The 23,340-nt window shown below is 43.6% G+C and overlaps 1 long non-coding RNA gene across 1 annotated transcript; it reads left to right on the plus strand.

Annotated features, from left to right (window-relative positions):
* The first annotated feature begins 207 nt into the window (after nt 1-207).
* LOC138356165 (uncharacterized) lies at nt 208-21,337 on the plus strand. The gene is made up of 3 exons (XR_011224230.1): nt 208-328; nt 14,480-14,596; nt 21,030-21,337. It is a non-coding gene; the product is annotated as an uncharacterized lncRNA (long non-coding RNA).
* Nucleotides 21,338-23,340: the final 2,003 nt, after the last annotated feature.

The raw sequence follows: 23,340 nt of genomic DNA on the forward strand, positions 1-23,340 counted from the left end.
ACAACATTCTATTAATATATAATGTTGAAATAAATATCACACAAAGTCTGTATATCTGTTTTTAGATGTCTTATAAATTTTCTTTTAAAATAGTATTAATGATTTTTATGAATCTTGAGTAAAAATTATGTTAATTATTATTACTCTAATTGTTATTATTTTAAGTAAAAGAATTGCAAGTATTCGCATAACCACAGGATCTCTGTTTGTGTATGAATGCACGGATTTGTTTTTGTTATGAGATGGACGCCTTAGAAAGCATGGTGTAGGCCACCTGTGGCTCGCATCCGATCCCACGATCGTCGTCGCCCCTAAATCAACACAACAGGTGTTTAGTATTTACAATTATAATAAGTATTATTTCTTTTATAATAATATTGCAGCAGGTGGTGTAGTGGTAGGACACTCGCCTGGCGTTCCGCGAGCGCTATGTCATGGGTTCGTATCCTGGCCGGGGAGGATTTACTAGGCGCAATTCCTTAACTGTGGCCTCTGTTTAACGCAACAGTAAAATGTGTACTTGGATGAAAAAACGATTCTTCGCGGCGGGGATCGTATTCCAGGGACCTGCCCGAAACGCTACGCGTACTAGTGGCTGTACAAGAATGTAACAACTCTTGTATATATCTCAGGTTAGGGGCTAGGCATTTACACTCTTAGGTCAGCAAACTAGCTAGAAGGTTAGACCATTAGACTCCACTGGTCAATCGGGGCCCTGCATGACTCAGCTTATCCTAACCTAGCCCAGCTTAAACCATCTTAGCATAGTTCATTCTAGCTGTGCATAGTGCTTGCACAGCCTTGCTTATCCTAGCTTACGTCTTCCTAGCCTACCGTAGCCAAGCCTATCCCAGTATACCCTTACCTAGTCTTGCCTAGCCTAACCCTGCCTTGCTTTTAAACATGACCAGTCCTTCCTACCCTAGCCAAGCCCTGACCAGCTTAGCCAAGCTAATCCCTGCCTAGATTTAGCATAGCTTTGCCTTTTTATTAATATATAGAGGGTACCACCTCTGGTTGAGTTTGTAGGAACCCTCCACTTATAGGGTTGAGGGTTCCATATATATATATATATATATATATATATATATATATATATATATATATATATATATATATATATATATATATGTCGTACCTAGTAGCCAGAATGCACTTCTCAGCCTATTATGCAAGGCCCGATTTGCTTAATAAGCCAAGTTTTCCTGAATTAATATAATTTCTCTAATTTTTATTTTATGAAATGATAAAGCTACCCATTTCATTATGTATGAGGTCATTTTTTTTGTTATTGGAGTTAAAATTAACGTAGATATATGACCGAACCTAACCAACCCTACCTAACTTAACCTAACCTATCTATATAGGTTAGGTTGGGTTAGGTAGCCGAGAATGTTAGGTTAGGTTAGGTTAGGTAGGTTAGGTAGTCGAAAAACAATTAATTCATGAAAACTTGGCTTATTAGGCAAATCGGGCCTTGCATAGTAGGCTGAGAAGTGTGTTCTGGCTACTAGGTACGACATATATATATATATATATATATATATATATATATATATATATCTTGTGTTGATACTTTTAATACCCTATTAATATCCTCTAATGCCACATCATCCTTCCCACCTCACTCAAATGTAATGCCACATCACCCTTCCCACCTCACTCAAATGTAGATATAAAATCAGGGAAATGCAAGTTCTAATCAGTTGTGTATTTGTGAAGTCTTTGAAAATGTAATAAGTTTTACGAAACGCGCCCGTGTCGCGTCAGACTAGAAATAAAAATGAATTTTGGAGAAGTGATTTTTGATTTACCTCCAACAGTGAAGCATAATGTACGAAAGATTGAGAAAATTCGTGTTAGAATTATTAATCTTACTTTTTCGGTCATATTTAATAAAATATGTCTACAGGAAAGACTGCTACCAAAATATACTAATGTTAAAGTGCACGACCCAGCAGCAAGGAATCAAGCCTTCACGATAAAATATCGCCAGGATCTGATTCGTGATCAGATATACAAGGCAGAGAATGAAATCAAAGACAAAAAAACGCAACTACTTCATGCTACAAACGAGTGGAGAAATAGCAACATCGACCATAGTATCCGTACCCGCATTGAACAACACCTCGACATCCTCACAGACCAACATCACCTCAGCACTGAAACAAGGATTATCAAGAAACTAACAACATTATATGGAGGACCTATGGCAATTCCACGACCAAGAGATGGCTTCCTGAACCTTGCAGGAATTAACCTCACTGAGGACCAAGTCACTCTCCTAAATCTGGGCATAAACTGTCATGTTATGTCCAGACCGAGTGAAATGGCCCGGAAAGTGGAGTTGGAAATTCTGTTGGACGACATATTCGACCTCGAGACACAAAAGAAGGTCACTACCAAAGATACCTTACAAGCAGAACTTATTGCAGAAGGAGGAAAGAATCGAGGCAACTACAGAAGCACCATACTGTCCCCCGAGCTTAGAGCGGCAGCTAAAAGCCTTCGTGAGAACAAGGAGATAGTTGTCAGGAGAGGTGACAAGTCGCCAATATATGTCATTCTTAAAAAAGACGAATATCTGGCGAAAATGAACATCATACTCTCTGACCAAACTAAGTTCCAAAGGGTAACGAAGGACACTACAGCCGAATTAAAAGCAAAGGTCAACAAACTGATCGAAACTGTGAACGCCAAGAAATCCGGACTCCACCTGCCAAAGATCATTGGGGAATATAAACCTGGATATGCGTATGGAAATGTCAAGACGCACAAGCCTGGAAACCCACTTCGGCCAATCATTAGCCAGATACCCACACCCACGTACAGATTGGCAAAGCGACTCAACGGCCTGCTGACTCCTTATGTTCCTTGCGCCTTCAGCCTGAAGTCTCCAAAGGAATTTGTGGACTTACTGCGGGGCGCACGGGCCACAGGGATAAGAGCCTCGTTGGACGTAGAATCGCTGTTTACCAACGTACCTGTGGACGAGACAATCGGAATGATAGCCGACAGAGTGTATCGTGATCCAGCCTGTACTCCTCTTGACATGCCAGAAAGTATTCTGAGGAAACTACTCCAAGCTTGTACTAAAGAGGCACCCTTCTTGAGCCCGGATGGGCATATGTATAAGCAAGTAGATGGGGTCGCTATGGGTTCTCCCCTAGGTGTCCTGTTTGCAAACTTCTACATGGGTACCATCGAGCAAAAAGTCTTAGTCGACATGAACTTGAAACCGGCCATATACTGCAGGTATGTTGACGACATTTTTACACAGGTACCTGATGTCAGACATCTGCAGGAGCTGAAGGAGGCATTTGAGCAGAGTTCCGTGTTGCGTTTCACTTACGAGACGGAAAAGGATGGGAAGCTGCCTTTTCTAGATGTAACAGTCAGGGAAAAGGGCGGAGGTTTCCACACTGCAGTCTACACAAAGGAAACAAACATAGGAATGTGCCTAAATGCCAACAGCGACTGCCCTGACAGGTACAAGAGGAGTGTTGTTAACGCATACGTCGACCGTGCTCTCAGCCACAGCTCAGAATGGAAGCAAGTCGACGAAGAACTCTGTAGGGTAAGGCAGGTTCTAGTCAATAACGGCTTCTCCAATGGTTTCATCGAAGACATCATAAGAAGGAAAGTGAAAAGCCATGCAACCTCCGAAGAGACAACTAACACAACACCTATACCCCCTATTAGACTATTTTACAGGAACTTCTTTTCCACAGCTCATAAAACAGAGGAAAGGGTCCTGAAAGATATTGTTAATAGAAACGTTATCCCTACAGACAAAAATCAGAGGATACAACTGACGATTTAATATATATATATATATATATATATATATATATATATATATATATATATATATATATATATATATATATATATATATTAGTATATTTTGGTAGCAGTCTTTCCTGTAGACATATATTATTAAATATGACCGAAAAAGTAAGATTAATAATTCTAACACGAATTTTCTCAATCTTTCGCACATTACGCTTCACTGTTGGAGGTAAATCAAAAATTAATTCTCCAAAATTCATTTTTATTTCTAGTCTGACGCGACACGGGCGCGTTTCGTAAAACTTATTACATTTTCAAAGACTTTTGTTCACAAATACACAACTGAAAAGAACTTACGTATCTCTGATTTTATATCTACATTTGAGTGAGGTGGGAGGGGTGATGTGGCATTAACACAAGACAGAACAAGAGGGGATATTAATAGGGTATTAAAAGTATCAACACAAGACAGAACACAAACAATGGGTATTGAATAGAAGTGTTTGTAGAAAGCCTATTGGTCCATATTTCTTGATGCTTCTATATTGGAGCGGAGTCTTGAGGTGGGTAGAATATAGTTGTGCAATAATTGGCTGTTGATTGCTGGTGTTGACTTCTTGATGTGTAGTGCCTCGCAAACGTCAAGCAGCCTGCTATCGCTGTATCTATCGATGATTTCTGTGTTGTTTACTAGGATTTCTCTGGCGATGGTTTGGTTGTGGGAAGAGATTATATGTTCCTTAATGGAGCCCTGTTGCTTATGCATCGTTAAACGCCTAGAAAGAGATGTTGTTGTCTTGCCTATATACTGGGTTTTTTGGAGCTTACAGTCCCCAAGTGGGCATTTGAAGGCATAGACAACGTTAGTCTCTTTTAAAGCGTTCTGTTTTGTGTCTGGAGAGTTTCTCATGAGTAGCCTACTCATGAGAAACTCTCCAGACACAAAACAGAACGCTTTATAAGAGACTAACGTTGTCTATGCCTTCAAATGGCCACTTGGGGACTGTAAGCTCCAAAAAACCCAGTATATAGGCAAGACAACAACATCTCTTTCTAGGCGTTTAACGATGCATAAGCAACAGGGCTCCATTAAGGAACATATAATCTCTTCCCACAACCAAACCATCGCCAGAGAAATCCTAGTAAACAACACAGAAATCATCGATAGATACAGCGATAGCAGGCGGCTTGACGTTTGCGAGGCACTACACATCAAGAAGTCAACACCAGCAATCAACAGCCAATTATTGCACAACTATATTCTACCCACCTCAAGACTCCGCTCCAATATAGAAGCATCAAGAAATATGGACCAATAGGCTTTCTACAAACACTTCTATTCAATACCCATTGTTTGTGTTCTGTCTTGTGTTGATACTTTTAATACCCTATTAATATCCCCTCTTGTTCTGTCTTGTGTTAATGCCACATCACCCCTCCCACCTCACTCAAATGTAGATATAAAATCAGAGATACGTAAGTTCTATTCAGTTGTATATTTGTGAACAAAAGTCTTTGAAAATGTAATAAGTTTTACGAAACGCGCCCGTGTCGCGTCAGACTAGAAATAAAAATGAATTTTGGAGAATTAATTTTTGATTTACCTCCAACAGTGAAGCGTAATGTACGAAAGATTGAGAAAATTCGTGTTAGAATTATTAATCTTACTTTTTCGGTCATATTTAAAAATATATATATATATATATATATATATATATATATATATATATATATATATATATATATATATATATATATATATATATATATATATATATATATATATATATATATATATATATAACTGAAAACTCACACCCCAGAAGTGACTCGAACCCATTCTGCCAGGAGCAACGCAACTGGTATGTACAGGGACGCCTTAATCCGCTTGACCATCACGACCGGACATAAGGAAGTGATAGCCGTAGCTATTTGAACCACTTCCCCGCCAGATCTCGGATGGTAATCTTGGGCATAGCATTTTATCAAATCACCTCATTCTTTGGGGCACACGTGAGGAACACAAATGCAAACAAGCCTGAATGGTCCCCAGGACTATATACAACTGAAAACTCACACCCCAGAAGTGACTCGAACCCATACTGCCAGGAGCAACGCAACTGGTATGTACAGAGACGCCTTAATCCGCTTGACCATCACGACCAGACATAAGGAAGCGATAGTCGTAGCTATTTGAACCACTTCCCCGCCGGCACTCGGATGGTAATCTTGGGCATAGCATTTTATCAAATCACCTCATTCTTTGGGGCACACGTGAGGAACACAAATGCAAACAAGCCTGAATGGTCCCCAGGACTATATACAAGTGAGTCCTGGCATCATTCTTGCTTTTTTAAGGATATCAGGAAAAGTAAGGCACTCCAGAGATTTGTTAACTCCTTCCTAGTGTTGCCTAGCCCAGCCCAGCCTAGACAAGGCAGGCTGAGCATCCTAGCCTCAAGCAGCTTAGCCCCCACCTATGTTGGAAATTTTCAACACTAATACAACACTGTTGTATTATTATTAATTATTTCTAAATCTACTAATCATTGTAGTAATTAAAATTAACCAAACGTAGAGTTCACATGTACTAATAGTTACATCTGTACAATAAGGCTAGAATTCTTACGTCACCAGACGCCAGTATTGCGTCAGATTCCATTATAATAAACACAACTATATCCAGTGTGTCTGAGAATTGAGTTTGATTCTCTATAAAACAACGGTGTTCTGTGTGATAATTATTTACAGATAAACTGATCCCCAACTAATGCCAAATAGAGCGTTTATAGTTATAACTGTTATCTAGTAATAAATTTAACGTCACGCGTGAATGCCCTGGAGAGACTTTAATTCCTCTCCATTGCTTGTTTACCATCTTAAAACGGGCGAATAATAATATTTAACTCCTCTGAATAATAAACCCGTCCATATCCGAGCATTTCAATCACAACTGCGAGAGATGATATTATTCGTAGTTAATAATTTGTGTATCAAATGCGGGACGCGGAGCGAGGAGAGAGAGACGCCATTACCCAAGCCGCCGGGGTGGACGCCACCAAGAGCGGAAGACGAAAGTCGCCACTGTGAGGTGTGAAGAACAGTTGCAGACAACAACTTAGCTGGTGTCAGTGTCACTTTATACGCCGTGTTGAATTGTCAAGAGAATTAACTTGACATTCAGCCAGGAACCTGTTAATTTGTTCGTGTAGCACAACGTGACTGGCCAGAGGAGCGCGTCAACATCTAGGCTAAGCTCGACACCACGTGTTCGTTACTACGACGGCTGAACCTAGGACGCGAACTTCGGCAAGCCTTAACTTACACAGTGCCCTATTAGCTAAGTACCCTTATTCCTGTTTGTTGCATCATTTAGGATAGGATATAGCTGGGTAGCTCGTCACGCAGAGCGACTATAAAAAACCACAGGTATCTGTCTCCATTCTCTAATTTAATTTTCTTGAACATAGATGTTTAACAACTTAATATATTGCTACCCCCTCCCCGCTCAGCTCGTTGTCGCCGTCTGGGGGCTTAGTGGGCGGCTGCCGGAGTGTGATGCTCCTTGGGACAGTCCTCTGTCCTTTTCTAGCCTTGTGCTCCTGCTGCCGTCCTCTCCAATTCTGCTGGGCATCTTTTCCTTTTCCTTCTGTTTCGTTTTTCTCCCCCCTCTTCTCCTATCTGCTTGCCGTTTCCTGCCGACCTTTTGCTCGTTCTGGTTCTTCCCTTGGACTTCTTCTACTTTGACGCCCGGGTGCTTGAGGAGGCATACTCTTGCACCCGTAGAACTGCAGTACCCGACGTCGAGAGCGAGGGGAACCTTTTATTGTCAATCCCCACTTCGTCCCTGAACCCGATCTCGACGGACTGTCGGTTTCTTAAGGTGGCGTTTGTGGGGCGTATACTCACGACGCACCCCTAGGAGGCCCCGACAAGATCGGCGATAGCTTCTTGTTGGGTGTCCTGCCTCTAATTGTGGCTCCATGGTGGGTGTGGGGGCACATTCGTGAGTGAATTCGTAATTTCGTCAAGATGATAACCCCTGTTTCGGCTGCTTCTGGCTTACCTTTTCAGGCTCGTGGGGTGGGCGACCAAGCCCCCGAGTCGGTCCGTATTGGAAGACCGGGCTCTGTAGCCTCCGCTGCATTGGGCCCCGACCTTGCTCCTCCTTTGGCCTCTCTGACTCCTTCCCCTGGCTCCCCTCCCTCCTCTGTGGTTGAGTCGAGCCCCAAGCCCCCAGTGGTGACTACCTCGTCCCCTGGCGCGGCTCCTTCTCTAGTTGTTACTACTGCGCCTTTTAACCCCTCTCTCTCTGGGGGTTCTCACCGCCGTTCTCGTCACGGCCGCCCTCGCTCGATTCCTTCCAGTTCTGCTACCTATCAAGCCTTGTTTGGTCCCGCTTCGTGGGCCAAATATTTTGATCTCCTCCCTCTTGATTCTGCGCCTCCTGACGATTTCTCCCTTCATCGACATCTCATTGATTCCGTGGATGCCTCCATTACTTTTAACCCCACTCGTCTCGGTACGCGTGTCGTTGCTGCTCCTTCTCAGGATGCTGCTTCCCGCTTGGCTGCCTTATCCTGCCTTGGCGAGACCCCCGTTCGGGTCTCGAAGAACGTCCAGTTGAATGCCAGTGTTGGCACTATTTTGCTCCCGCCCCATGTTGCGACCGGTGTTCGGGACCTACGCGACTGCCACGACGATATTCGACATATCCTCGCTGCCCAGGGCCATTCTATTCTCCAGGTGGACACGTTTACTCGTCCCCCTCGTGGTAGTCGCCGTCAACCCCTCCGGGTTGTGAAGATTACCTTTGATGGTAGGACCCTTCCACCCTCTGTCATTCTTGCTGGTGCCAGGTGCTCTGTCCAGGAGTACATTCCTTCTCCTCGGCTCTGCAACAAGTGCTGGAGGTTTGGGCATGGTGCCCTCCGCTGCTCCGGGACTGTCTCTCTCTGTCCTTTGTGTGGTGGCGAAGGTCACTCTAAGTCGGAGTGCGCTTCTCCCCAGGCTCGTTGCCTCAACTGCGGTGAGGCCCATCCTACCTTCTCCCGTGCGTGTGTCCATTACAAGCTTGAGGCAGCCGTCCTCAACTTGAAGCACCGGGAGCGTTTATCTTTTCCTGAGGCGAGGCGCCAGGTTCGCCGGCTCCCGCCTTATGCTAATATCTCTTATGCTCGCGTGTTGCGCTCTTCCTCTCCTCGTCCTTCCCGCCTTCCTCAGACTCACAACCGTTTCCAGGCCTTGGACCCTGATGCGCCCACTGCCCCCTCCTCTGTCCCTTTGGGTTCTCTCCCGAAGGATCCTCCTCCTGGTCCTCTGTCTGGGGTTCCCCTTCCTTCTACCCGGTCTGTCGTGTCTTCTGTGTCTCCTTCCTCGTCCCCCTCCGATCCTCCTTCCCATCCTCTTCCTCCATCTATCGGCTCTCCCCGCCGCCTGTCGGTGCGGGCGGATGTCCATCGCTCTCCTAACGGCCGTCGTGTGTGCTCTCGTTCGGCTTCTCCTGTTGAGACACTGGAGTCCGTTGCCCGGTACGTAGTTGCTGGGACACCGGTCTCTTTAAGTCAGAAGCGTAAGCCTGGCTCCTCTCCTTCCTCTTCCCCGGCGGGTAAGAAGGCTTCGCTTTCTTCCTCAGCTCCTCCTTCTGGCTCTGTTGCTCCTTCCACTCCCGTTTCAGTGCTTGCGCCCCCTGTTCCTGCTATGGAGGTTTCTTTGGCCCCTGCTTCCCTTTCGGTTGCTGCTCTTGCTGGGGTGCGCTCCTCTCTTTCTACTCCCCCTCTTCCTGCTGCTGTCCTTGACTGCTCCTCTCCGTTGTCTCCTCCTCCTCCTCCTCCTCCTCCGGACCCTGCCCGCCCACCTCTGATCTGTTCTCCCGTTTCCTTCCCTCCGTCTTTGCTCAGTTTACCCATGCCCCCTAACCCTGACTTTGCTGACCCTGATCCCGACCCTGATATTCTTTAACGTGCTCTGTTGGTCTTTCGCCTTTGTTTCTTCCTTGTTCTCTGTTTTTGTCCTTTCTCTTCTCGTCGTTGTCCATTCTTCAATGGAACGTTCGAGGTTATTACGCCAATTTCCTCGAACTCCAACTTCTGGTTTCGCGGTTTTCGCCCCTTTGTGTCTGTCTCCAGGAGCCGATGCTCGGTGCTCGTCCTGGTCGTTTTCGTGGCTATTCCTTTCTCTCCCCCCCCCCAGCCATTGCTGGGGCTTCTAATTCTTCTGCTCTCTTGATTCGGGCTGATGTTCCCTTTGTTCCTTTACTTTTTCCTTCGCCTCTCCATTGTTCTGCTGCTCGTATCTTTGTGGGGAAATGGTACACAGTTTGTTCCATTTATCTCCCCCCGAGTGTCCCGCTCTCTCTTCCTGATTTGAAACACCTCCTAGACTCCTTGCCGGAGCCTGTGCTCCTGCTGGGTGACTTCAATTGTCGTCATTCTCTTTGGGGTGACGTTCTGACGAATACCCGGGGTCGCCTCCTTGAGCCGTTTCTCCTCTCTTCTTCCCTGTCTCTTCTGAATTCTGGTGGGCCCACTCATTTGGACTCTCGAACTCGCACCCTTTCTTGTCTTGATCTTTCTCTCTGCTCTTCTTCTCTTTACTTAGATTTCACATGGCAGGTTCTTGATGACCTCCATGGAAGTGATCATTTCCCCATCCTTGTTTCCTTTTTCTCTTTTCGCCCTTCCCTCTCTTTCCCTAGGTGGCAGTTTGCTAAGGCGGACTGGACCCTGTTTTCCCTCAGTGCTACTCTCTCTGACCTCTCCCTTCTGCCCCTCTCTCGCGCTCTCCTCCTTTTTCATGACACTGTCTTCGACGCTGCCCTCCGCTCTATTCCTCGCTCTTCCTCTCGGGGTCCACGGAAGTGCGTTCCCTGGTGGAATGCGGACTGTGCTCGGGCTGTCCGCTGTAAGCGTGCAGCCTGGAAGAAGCACCGCCGTAGGCAGACGACCGATTCTTTTCTTTTCTTTCGGAAAGCGAGTGCGGTGGCCCGTAGGGCCATCCGTACGGCTAAACGTGAATGTTGGGCATCTTATGTCTCGACAATTACGTCCGAAACCCCTCTGGCCCAGATCTGGAAGCGTATCCGCAAGATAGCGGGCAAGTTCGTTCCCGATGTTTCACCGGTCCTTCACCTCCATGATACTCTTGTGGCGGACCCGTTGCAGGTCGCTTCCGAACTGGGTTCCCACTTTTCTTCTGTTAGCTCTGGTCTTCATCTTCCCCAATCTTTCCTTCTTCGTAAACCTGTCCTTGAGTCTCGTCCTTTAGATTTCTGCACTCATCTTCAGCTTCCCTATAATGATCCCTTCTCTCTCTCTGAACTTCGTTCTGCCCTGGCCCTCTGCGGTTCTACGGCGGCGGGCTCCGATGGTATTCATTATGAGATGCTTCGCCATCTCCCTCCGAGCACGTCTCAGTATTTACTGAGTCTGTATAATCGGATCTGGGAGTCGTCGTCAGTCCCTGAGGACTGGCTCGATGCCGTTGTCCTCCCTGTTCGCAAACCAGGGTCTCTGGGTACTTCCCCTAAGGACTTTCGCCCTATTGCTCTCACAAGTTGTGTCTGCAAACTCTTTGAACGTATGGTTAACGTTCGTCTGATGTGGTTCCTGGAACACCATCACCACCTCTCCCCTTCTCAATTTGGTTTCCGCAAGTGCCGCAGCACGACAGATGTCCTGGTGAACTTGGAGGTCTATATACGTACTGCTTTTGCTGCGAAGACCTCCGTTGTTGCCGTCCTTTTTGACCTAGAAAAGGCTTACGACACCACTTGGCGTTATCATATCCTATCTCAACTTCATTCTTTTGGCCTTCGTGGTCATCTCCCTCTCTTTCTCCGCAGCTTCCTCTCTCGTCGTTCCTTTCGGGTGCGCCTTGGTACCGCTCTCTCTCCCCCTTTTCAGCAATACGAAGGTGTGCCCCAGGGTAGTGTTCTGAGCACTACTCTTTTTCTGGTTGCCCTCAATGGTCTTCTTTCCTCTCTTCCTTCTGGTGTCTTCTCCGCTCTCTATGTCGATGATCTTACCCTTTGTTGTCAGGGTGATGATTCGCCTCTCCTTCAACGCCGGCTTCAACTTGCGATTGATGCCGTGTCGTCTTGGGCCACAGGTCATGGCTTCAAGTTCTCTACTTCTAAGACTTGTGCCATGACTTTTACGCGGAAACGGGTTGTTCTTCGTCCCTCTTTGTCACTTTATGGTCATCCCCTTGAATACAAAGATTCCGCGAAGCTTTTGGGGTTATTCCTTGACACTCGTTTGTCTTGGTCTCCCCATATCTCTTACCTCCGTGTTGAGTGCTCTAAGTCCCTTACCCTCCTTCGGGTCTTGTCCCATACTTCTTGGGGGGCAGATAGGCGCACTCTCCTTGCTTTACATTCCTCTCTCGTCCTGTCTAAGCTCGATTATGGTTGCCCTGCTTACTCGTCTGCTTCTCCTTCTACTCTTCGCCGTCTTGATGCTTTGCACCATACTGGGTTGCGCCTCAGTTCTGGTGCCTTTCGTTCGACTCCTGTCCTTAGCTTGTATGTTGACACTGGCTTCCTGTCTCTCCAGGACCGCCGTGATCGCTACTGTCTTCGCTATCTTGCGCGGTCCTTGCAACATCCTTCCTCTCGTCTCTGTCGTGCTTTAACTTTTACCCCTCCTGCGGTTCCTGTTCCTCTTCACCACCTCCCTCTTTCTGTCCGGTTATCTCGCCTGCAGGATTCTCTTTCCATTCGTATTTCTGATGTTTCTCCTCGTGTTGTTCCTTCTTTGCCCCCGTGGAGGGTCCCTCTTCCGCGGTTTTGTACATCCTTGACTCGTATCACTAAAGCTTTTACCCCTCCTACAGTTCTAAAACGCCTTTTCCTCGAGCACTTTTCTTCTCACTCCCGCTCCGTTTCTGTCTTCACCGATGGGTCTAAGTCAGCGGACGGTGTTGGCTACTCTGTTGTTTTTCCTGATCGCACTTATATGTGTCGCTTGCCTCCGGAGACTAGCATCTTTACAGCGGAACTTTATGCTATTCTCTATGCTCTTCGTCTCCTGCTTTCTCGTTGTCAGTCTTCCTTTGTGGTTGTTGTTGACTCTCGTAGTGCCCTCATGGCTCTCGGGTGCTTTAATCCAGTTCATCCGGTAGTTGTCGAGATCCAGCATTGGCTGTTTCTCGTTCACAGTAAATTTAAGTCTGTTGAGTTTTGTTGGGTTCCCAGCCATATTGGCGTGTCTTTAAATGAGCGTGCGGATGCTGCCGCTAAGGAAGCTGTCCGCTCTTGTCCCATCTCTCGTAAAGGCATTCCGTATTCCGACTTTTACCCGGTTATCCATTCCTCAGTCCTTACCCGTTGGCAGGCTTCTTGGTTGTCTGTTACTGGTAACAAGCTACGTACTCTTAAATGTTGTGTTTCCTCGTGGCCGTCCTCCTTCCACCGTAACCGGCGGTGGGAAACAGCTCTAGCGAGGTTGCGTATTGGCCATACTCGCTTAACCCATGGTCACTTGATGGAGCGCCGCCCTGCTCCTTATTGTCCTAGTTGCATTGTCCCTCTTACGGTCGTGCATGTCCTTCTTGAATGTCCTGACTTCCAGGACGAGCGTGTGTCTTGCTTTCCGACCGCCCCTCGCGGTCACCTGTCCCTCGATAGAATTCTTGGTGACTCGGATACTTTTGATATCGTTCGCCTTATGCGTTTTTGTTCTCGTATTGGCATCCTTGGTGATATTTAGCGCCCTCTGATTATTTTGCGTATTTGATGGTGCTACATAGCCTTCCCGGTTTGGTGCCTTCTTTTGATAATTACTTACTTACTTAATATGTTGCTACTGAATATATTTGATTTGCAGTGTGTGTGAAGAATTCCCCGAGCTGTCATTTCCCGTGTTAATCATCTCCCAGTGTTCCATGATGAGTTCAGGAGATTCCGAGGATGAGTCATAACCGATGTCTTGGAAAACGTCTTCAAGCTAAGACCCTTTTCCGTATTCCTTAAATTACATTATCTGTAATACATTATTCTTGCGGATCACTGTTTTCTGGATTAACATGTGTTTAATATAAGTATTAATTTCTCATGTTCATAATCCATGTTCTTATTGGTGACAAATACAATGATTCTATAATTGGTCATAGGATTAGATTATTGCATAATGAACTGGTGCACGAACCACACTAGTTCCTGGACATATATGAAGTTCCAGTAATAACCCCCCAATGTAGGTGTTTGAGGCTTTGATTCAGTTAAATTATACAGCCCATTAATTATATAAGTGATCATATTCTCTAGTATTTTATCCATAGTTACTGGTTCATCTAGGAATTTTCTAATGATCATATTTTATTAGTTTCCGTCTTTACTATAAAAGCGGGTGGTCCTTCGTAATAGAATTTCATTACATTAATAATTAAATAAATAGAGTCAAGCCCCAAATGTCCCACAACCTACATGTAGCATCCCAGTCCATCTTAAGTGATCATTACCTTAATGGCTGTGTTTTCTCTTCAGCCCTGAATGTAATGTGGTGGAACATAAGCAGATACATATTAGGTCTTAGAGAATCTGTACTTCATACATTTCTTAATAATGTCTCACAAATATTTAAATAATTAAAAAAAATTGTATAATAACTTCATATTATTCTTGCAATTTATTTTTGCATTTTTTTTATACAAAATTTACATTTTAAAAGATTACCTCTATTTTTAGATTGATGACTTGAAGACTACAGTGCCATCCACAGCAAATCATGGTCTTAAAATATCTCATAGCAATGACGAGACCAATTTTCACAGAGATCAAATTTTTGCTAAGCAGTAGTCACAGGTAAATATATATTATATATATAATATTATATATATAAAATTAACTACTTCATTGCTCAAAGCACCTTTAGACATTCTGAGAGTTGTGCTATTTTATTAATTAATTAATTAGGCTATATTTTATTGTTTTGTAATGTTTTCATTACTTTTTTTGTTTTGAAATATAAATTGAGTTTTGAAACATTTTGACATTAACTATACCTGAATATTTATAAACAAAAAAATACCAGAACTATGTCCTTGACAATTGCACTAAGAAGTCTATGCCAAAATCAGGTGCTCAGTGCAATAGTTAAAAACTTAAAAGTTGTACCACCTCTGGTGCAAGATTAGGGACCCATAGCCTCAGAGAAGAAAATAGAGAGTACTCAGAGAAGGCCTTGAATAATAGGCAGGCTGTTTGTGTGTGTTTCGACGGTAAGCTTGCTGACACCATATGTAATTACCTAAGTGTAGTTACAGGATTAGAGCTACGCTCGTGGTCTCCCGTCTACCCAGCACTCTTTGTCACATAATGCTTTGAAACTACTGACGGTCTTGGCCGCCACCACCTTCTCACTTAACTTGTTCCAACCGTGTACCACTCTGTATGCGAAAGGAAATTTTTGTATATTTCTTTGGCATCTTTGTTTAGTTAGTTTAAATCTATGACCTTTTGTTCTTTTAGTTCCAGGTCTCGGGAAATCTTCCCTATCGATTTTATCAATTCCTGTTACTATTTTGTACATAGTGATTTTATCACCTCTTTTTGTTGTCTTCTAGTTTTGGCATATTTAATGCCTCTGACCTCTCCACATAGCTCTTGCCCTTTAGTTCTGGGAGCCACTTAGTAGCATGTCTTTGCACCTTTTCCAGTTTGTTGATGTGCTTCTTAAGATATGGGTACCACACAACCGCTGCATATTCTAGCCTTGGCCGAACAAAACTCGTGAACAATTTCTTTAGTATTTCGCCATCCATGTATTTAAACGAAATTCTGAAGTTAGAAAGCGTAGCATAGGCTCCTCACACAACGTTCTTTATGTGGGCCTCAAGTGATAGTTTTCTATCTAGAATCAACCCTAGACCTCTTTCTTTTATCAGAATTATATAAAGATTTCTCACATAATTTGTAGGTTGTGTGGGATCTATGTTCTATTCCACATTCCATAACATGGCATTTATTCACATTAAATTTCATTTGCCAAGTGGTGCTCCATATACTTATTTTGTCCAGGTCTTCTTGAAGGGCATGACAATCATCTAAATTTCTTATCCATCCCATTATCTTAGCATCATCAGCAAACATGTTTATATAATTCTGTATTCCAACTGGTAGATCATTTATGTAGACAATGAACATTTCTGGTGCATGTACTGTGGTACTCCACTTGTGACACTTCTCCAGTCCGATTGCCTCTGATTACTGCCCTCATTTTTCTATCAGTCAGAAAATTTTTCATCCATGTTAGAAGCTTACCTGTCACCCATCCAAAATTTTCTAGTTTCCAGAACAACCTCTTATGTGGAACTCAGTCGAAAGCCTTTTTTATGTCTAGATAGATGCAGTCAACCCAACTACCTTTTTCCTTTAAAATCTCTGTGGCTCAATCATAGAAACTGAGTAAATTCGATACACAGGATCTTCCAGATCGAAAACAATACTGTCTGTGTGATATATAATTTCTCTCCAGGTGTTCTACCCATTTAGTTTTTATTATTTTTTTTTCAATCTTTTCACTGTTACACTTGTCAATGATTCAGGTCTATAACTGAGAGAGGTGGGGTCTTCCCTGTTGCCACTTTTGTAGATTGGAACTATGTTAGCCTTTTTCCACATGTTTGCTATGACTCCTGTACACAGGGATGCCTGAAAGATCAGGTGAAGTGGAAGGCTGAGCTCAGATGCCCATTCTCTCAGAACCCATGGTGAAACTCCATCTGGACCAACTGCTTTGTTCTTACTTAGCTCCTTTAGCATATTTTCCACTTCATCTCTAGACACCTCTATACGCTCTATGATGTTCTCTGAAATTCTTATTGTGTCTGGTTCTCTTAAGATTTCATTTTGTATAAACACACTTTGGAACTTTTGGTTTAATGTTTCACACATTGCATTATCATTTTCTGTGAATCTGTTTCCTATTTTCAACCTCTGGATATTATCCTTTACCTGCAATTTGTTGTTTATGAATTTGTAGAATAGGCCCAGTTCCGTTTTACATTTATCCATTATCCTTTTTTAAAAAATTCTTTCTGCCTCTTCCCTTACTGCTGTATAGTTGTTTCTCGCATCTTTGTATCGCTGGTATGATTGGGGGTTTGGCTTCTTTCTATATTGATACCTGCTTGATGGGGTTCTGCTCTTCTACTCCCCAAGCCCGGCCCGAGGCCAGGCTCGACTTGTGAGAGTTTGGTCCACCAGGCTGTTGCTTGGAGCGGCCCGCAGGGCCACATACCCACCACATCCCGGCTGATCCGGAACTTCTCTTAGAAAACAGTCCAGTTTTCTCCTGAAGATGTCCACGGTTGTTCCGGCAATATTTCTTATAGTCGCTGGGAGGACGTTGAACAACCGCGGACCTCTGATGTTTATACAGTGCTCTCTGATTTTGCCTGTGGCACCTCTGCTCTTCACTGGTTCAATCTTGCATTTTATTCCATATCGTTCACTCCAGTACGTTGTTATTTTACTGTGTAGAATTGGGACCTGGCCCTCCAGTATCTTCCATGTGTATATTATTTGGTATCTCTCTCGTCTCCTTTCTAGAGAGTACATTTGGAGAGCTTTGAGACGATCCCAATAATTTAGGTGTTTTATCTCGTCTATGCGTGCCGTATATGTTCTCTGTATTCCCTCTATTTCAGCAATCTCTCCTGCTCTGAAGGGGGAAGTGAATACTGAGCAGTACTCGAGACGGGACAACATAAGTGACTTGAAGAGTACAACCATTGTGATGGGATCCCTGGATTTGAAAGTTCTCATAATCCATCCGATCATTTTTCTGGCCGACGCAATATTTGCTTGGTTATGCTCCCTAAACATTAGATCGTCGGACATCATTATTCCCAAATCCTTGACATGCTGTTTTTCTACTATGGGAAGATTCGATTGTGTTTTGTACCCTGTATTATGTTTCAGATCCTCATTTTTGCCATACCTGAAATTTATCACTGTTAAACATCATGTTATTTTCTGCTGCCCAATCGAAAACTTTGTTGACATCTGCTTGTAGTTTTTCAATGTCTTTCATTCCATTTTTGTGTCTTTTGGTCTGTGGCCCTCTCTCAATTTCTGTTGAACCAATCCTGTTTTCTGGCCCTGCATCTCTGTTTTGGTATGAATGTTTGTGTACCTTCATTGTATATTTTGCAAAATTTGGCACACATTTAATTTACTTCCCTGTCTATCAACAAGTCTGCCTAATTACTTATTAAAAAAATTTTGAAGTTCCCCATAGTGACCTCTCTCTCTTGAAATCAAGTTTATCAACTGTTTCAATGTTCCCATTTTCTGTGTGTGTGTGTTTGGAGGCTAAGCTTGCTGATACCATGTGTGTGAGTGTGTTTGGAGGCTAAGCTTGCTGATACCATGTGTGTGTGTGTTTGGAGGCTAAGCTTGCTGATACCATGTGTGTGTGTGTTTGGAGGCTAAGCTTGCTGATACCATGTGTGCGTGTGTTTGGAGGCTAAGCTTGCTGATACCATGTGTGTGAGTGTGTTTGGAGGCTAAGCTTGCTGATACCATGTGTGCGTGTGTTTGGAGGCTAAGCTTGCTGATACCATGTGTGTGTGTGTGTTTGGAGGCTAAGCTTGCTGATACCATGTGTGTGTGTGTGTTTGGAGGCTAAGCTTGCTGATACCATGTGTGTGTGTGTGTTTGGAGGCTAAGCTTGCTGATACCGTGTGTGTGCTTGGAGGCTAAGCTTGCTGATACCATTTGTGTGTGTGTGTGTTTAGAGGCTAAGCTTGCTGATACCATTTGTGTGTGTGTGTGTTTAGAGGCTAAGCTTGCTGATACCGTTTGTGTGTGTGTTTAGAGGCTAAGCTTGCTGATACCATGTGTGTGTGTGTTTGGAGGCTAAGCTTGCTGATACCATTTGTGTGTGTGTGTTTAGAGGCTAAGCTTGCTGATACCATGTGTGTGTGTGTGTGTTTAGAGGCTAAGCTTGCTGATACCATGTGTGTGTGTGTGTGTGTTTAGAGGCTAAGCTTGCTGATACCATGTACTCACCTAGTTGTGCTTGCGGGGGTTGAGCTCTGGCTCTTTGGTCCCGCCTCTCAACCGTCAATCAACAGGTGTACAGGTTCCTGACCCTATTGGGCTCTATCATATCTACACTTGAAACTGTGTATGGAGTCAGCCTCCACCACATTGCTTCCTAATGCATTCCATTTGTCAACCACTCTGACACTAAAAAAGTTCTTTCTAATATCTCTGTGGCTCATTTGGGCACTCCGTTTCCACCTGTGTCCCCTAGTGCGTGTGCCCCTTGTGTTAAATAGCCTATCTTTATCAACCCTGTCGATTCCCTTGAGAATCTTGAATGTGGTGATCATGTCCCCCCTAACTCTTCTGTCTTCCAACGAAGTGAGGTTCAATTCCCGTAGTCTCTCCTCGTAGCTCATACCTCTCAGCTCGGGTACTAGTCTGGTGGCAAACCTTTGAACCTTTTCCAGTTTACTCTTATGCTTGACTAGATATGGACTCCATGCTGGAGCCGCATACTCCAGGATTGGTCTGACATATGTGGTATATAATGTTCTGAAAGATTCCTTACACAAGTTTCTAAAGGCGGTTCTTATGTTAGCAAACCTGGCACATGCTGCTGATGTTATCCTCTTGATATGAGCTTCAGGGGACAGGTCTGGCGTGATATCAACCCCCAGGTCTTTCTCTCTCTCGGACTCTTGAAGTATTTCATCTCCCAAGTGATACCTTGTATCTGGTCTCCTGCTTCCTACTCCTATCTTCATTACATTACATTTGCTTGGGTTAAACTCTAACATCCATTTGTTCGACCATTCCTGCAGCTTGTCCAGGTCTTCTTGAAGCCTCAAGCTGTCCTCCTCTGTCTTAATCCTTCTCATAATTTTGGCGTCGTCAGCAAACATTGAGAGGAATGAGTCTATACCCTCTGGGAGATCATTTACGTATATCAGAAACAGGATAGGTCCAAGCACAGAGGCCTGTGGGTCTCCACTGGTGACTTCCCGCCATTCTGAGGTCTCACCCCTCACTGTAACTCTCTGCTTCCTATTGCTTAGGTACTCCCTTATCCACTGGAGCGCCCTACTAGTTACTCCTGCCTGTTTCTCCAGCTTATGCATCAACCTTTTATAGGGTACTGTGTCAAAGGCTTTCCGACAGTCCAAAAAAATGCAGTCCGCCCATCCTTCTCTTTCTTGCTTAATCTTTGTCACCTGATCATAGAATTCTATCAAGCCTGTAAGGCAAGATTTACCCTCCCTGAACCCATGTTGATGGGTTGTCACGAAGTCTCTTCTCTCCAGATGTGTTACTAGGTTTTTTCTCACAATCTTCTCCATCACCTTGCATGGTATACAAGTTAAGGACACAGGCCTGTAGTTCAGCGTGTGCGTGTGTGTGTGTTTAGAGGCTACGCTTGCTGATACCATGTGTGTATTTGGAGGCTAAGCTTGCTGATACCATGTGTGTGTGTGTTTGGAGGCTAAGCTTGCTGATACCATGTGTGTGTGTGTGTGTGTGTGTGTGTTTGGAGGCTAAGCTTGCTGATATCGTGTGTGTGTGTGTGTGTGTGTGTGTGTGTGTGTGTGTGTGTGTGTGTGTGTGTGTGTGTGTGTGTGTGTGTGTGTGTGTGTGTGTGTGTGTTTGGAGGCTAAGCTTGCTGATACCGTTTGTGTGTGTGTGTGTGTGTGTTTAAAGGCTAAGCTTGCTGATACCATGTTTGTATTTGGAGGCTAAGCTTGCTGATACCATGTGTGTGTGTGTGTTTGGAGGCTAAGCTTGCTGGTACCATGTGTGTGTGTGTGTTTGGAGGCTAAGCTTGCTGATACCATGTGTGTGTGTGTTTGGAGGCTACGCTTGCTGATACCATGTGTGTGTGTGTGTTTGGAGGCTAAGTTTGCTGACACCGTATGTGTACTCACCTATTTTTACTCACCTGTTTAAATAATAATAGGGGTGTGTACCACCTCTGGTGCAATTGTAGGGACCCACAGCCTTGAAGAAAATAAAGAGTATTCAGAGAAGACCTTGTGGATTCTCACTGAACACTAATCTTTTCTTCTCCTACCACCCCTCTTATTTTGTTTTATGCTGTATTCTTTTATATATCATATAAATACATAGCCAAATGGCAATATTTATTATGTCTATACAAAAAGAAGACATCCACTTTATTTTTTTTCTCTCCTTTGTTTCTATGTGGATTTTGTTGTGACTAATGATTCTCCTCCTTTCCCATCAACAGGTCTTCCTCACTGGGCTTGCTCGGCTTTTGTGTTACTGTGAGGGTGCCATCATCGTTTACCCTTCAAGACTGACTCATGCTGGCATTGCATTTGTGGACTTCCCTTCACAGTAAACAGTCCTTCTCCATATGGTGATTGTCCAGGGCAAGCAGGGTGTGACTGCCATCTTGGAGAAGCAGGGTCTTTTAATATGAAGAATCTTCCGTCTTCTCTACTTACGCCAGCTTGTGCCAGCCTTGCATTCTTGTTACTTCATGGCCCTTGGGCCTTTTTTATTTATTTTACATAATAAATTTTTTTATTAATACCCGTGTTTCACAAGAGATCCTTAACATTTTAAGCACCAATTGTATTGACTAATATACGTCTTGTAACCTTTAAGACATAAATAGACAAGACAGATAAATGAGTGAATAATACTGAGTGACTAGGTTAGGGCGAGGAACATAGTACAGTGTCTGACTTTGGAAGAATGCCTACTGTTTTAGAAACCTTATTGCTATGATCAAAATCGTATGGGTTAAAAAGCATTTGTTGTCACTCCTACACTGTGGCTTGTTGAGCTTAAAACCTTTGCTCCTTGTTCGTGTTACATCTGACCTTTTGAAGAAATTGTATGAATCAATATCCTCCAAATTGTTCAGTATTTTAAAGGTTTCGCTCTATTACTCTCTCATTTGCATATATCTAAGCATATAGATTAGATATAGATTTAGATTAGATTTTTTATTCAGGTAAAGGTACATACATTGCAGATGAGTTACAAAGGGAAAGACAATGACTAGAGTTCACTAGCTCTATTGGAAGAGAAACGTCTGCAAGACAAGTGTGGGCAAAAATTAAGGTAGCTAAGGGGAGCAGAGCCCGGCCTGCGGCTCACAACGACCCCCAACGGCTTCATTTTGTATCTTCTCCAACTTGCCCATCCTACCTTTACCAAAACAAGAAATGACAGGTGCAGCATAATCAATAAGAAATCTTACAGTACTCAAACACATCATTCGTAGCACTTGGACTCCCACTCCTTTCCACAGCATGCCAAGGCCTTCAGAGGTTGTAATCTCTTCCGACATTGACTCAACAGTCTGTTCATCTCAGTTTCCAAACTCTCATGGGTATATCCAACATTTATGCCTAAATATTTATATATATTAACTCTCCATATTTTTACCGTTTATTTCCAATGTAATGGGCCTCCGACTTCTACATTCAAACTTTAGTTTTGTCTTCATTAACCACTAGTCCCATGTGGTGACACTGGTTTCCGAAATTGTCCAACACTGTTTGAACCTTTGAAATATCTTTGCCCTGAAACAAAATATCATCGGCATATGATTGGAGTTACCCAATTTGAGTATTTCTCAGATGCTATCTTATTCATTAGTACATTAAACAGGGTGAGACTCAACACTCCTCCCTGAGGTGTGCAGAGTTCTTGACCTTGATCCTTGAACCATACAACCTTGATACCACACCTGAGCCTTCCTTTCCTGAAGATAATCCCCTATCCAGCGCAATAATCTCCCTTCAACACCAAGACCAGCTAATTCATATAAAATAACCTCTTTGATGGCTTTATCAAAAGCTCCTTATAAATCAATAAAAATTCTATAATAATCATTACCATTAGCTAGACATTTAATAATACAGTCAGAGGTACTTTTTCCTCTGAGGAACCCGAAAAATTATTAGACAGCTGATCACCTATTATATACAAAAGTTTATTTAAAATGATCCTCTCCATCATTTTACAAAAACACGAGGTTAAAGACACAGGTCTGTACTCTCCATTGGCTTTAGGGATAAGGATGATCCTAGTTCTTTTTCATTTACTGGGAATTCTGCCCTCTTTATAACTAATATTAAAGAGGTCTAACAGCGGGCTTTTCGTCATAATGGCAAGTTCATTAAGTATTTCATAAGTTACTCCATCCTCCCCAGGGGGCGGTAGATTTCCCAACTTTAATCGCCGTTATTAGTTCTTCTCTGGTAATACCTGTGCAAGTGACATCACCACTGTTACCTGCTGTAAGTATAAAATCCTTTCTTAGATCTTTCCAAGAATTAAACGACTCTCTCGTTACAGCGGGTAATTAAATGAACTAAGTTTGGCAGCTTCCGCCCATTTATTTACGAGACCTTTTGCAATTCCTTACTGGTCAGGATGTGCAACAAAATTATGCTTTTTACCCCTTATTTCATTTATGTCTTGCCAGATTTCCTTCAAGTTTGTTACTCCTAACTTTCTCTGCAAACTCCTGCCAATACTTACTCCAAATTTCCTTTCTCTTCTCCGCACACTTTTATGGG

This window comes from Procambarus clarkii, chromosome 70 (assembly GCF_040958095.1).
Source record: "Procambarus clarkii isolate CNS0578487 chromosome 70, FALCON_Pclarkii_2.0, whole genome shotgun sequence".
Classification (NCBI taxonomy): Eukaryota; Metazoa; Arthropoda; class Malacostraca; order Decapoda; family Cambaridae; genus Procambarus; species Procambarus clarkii.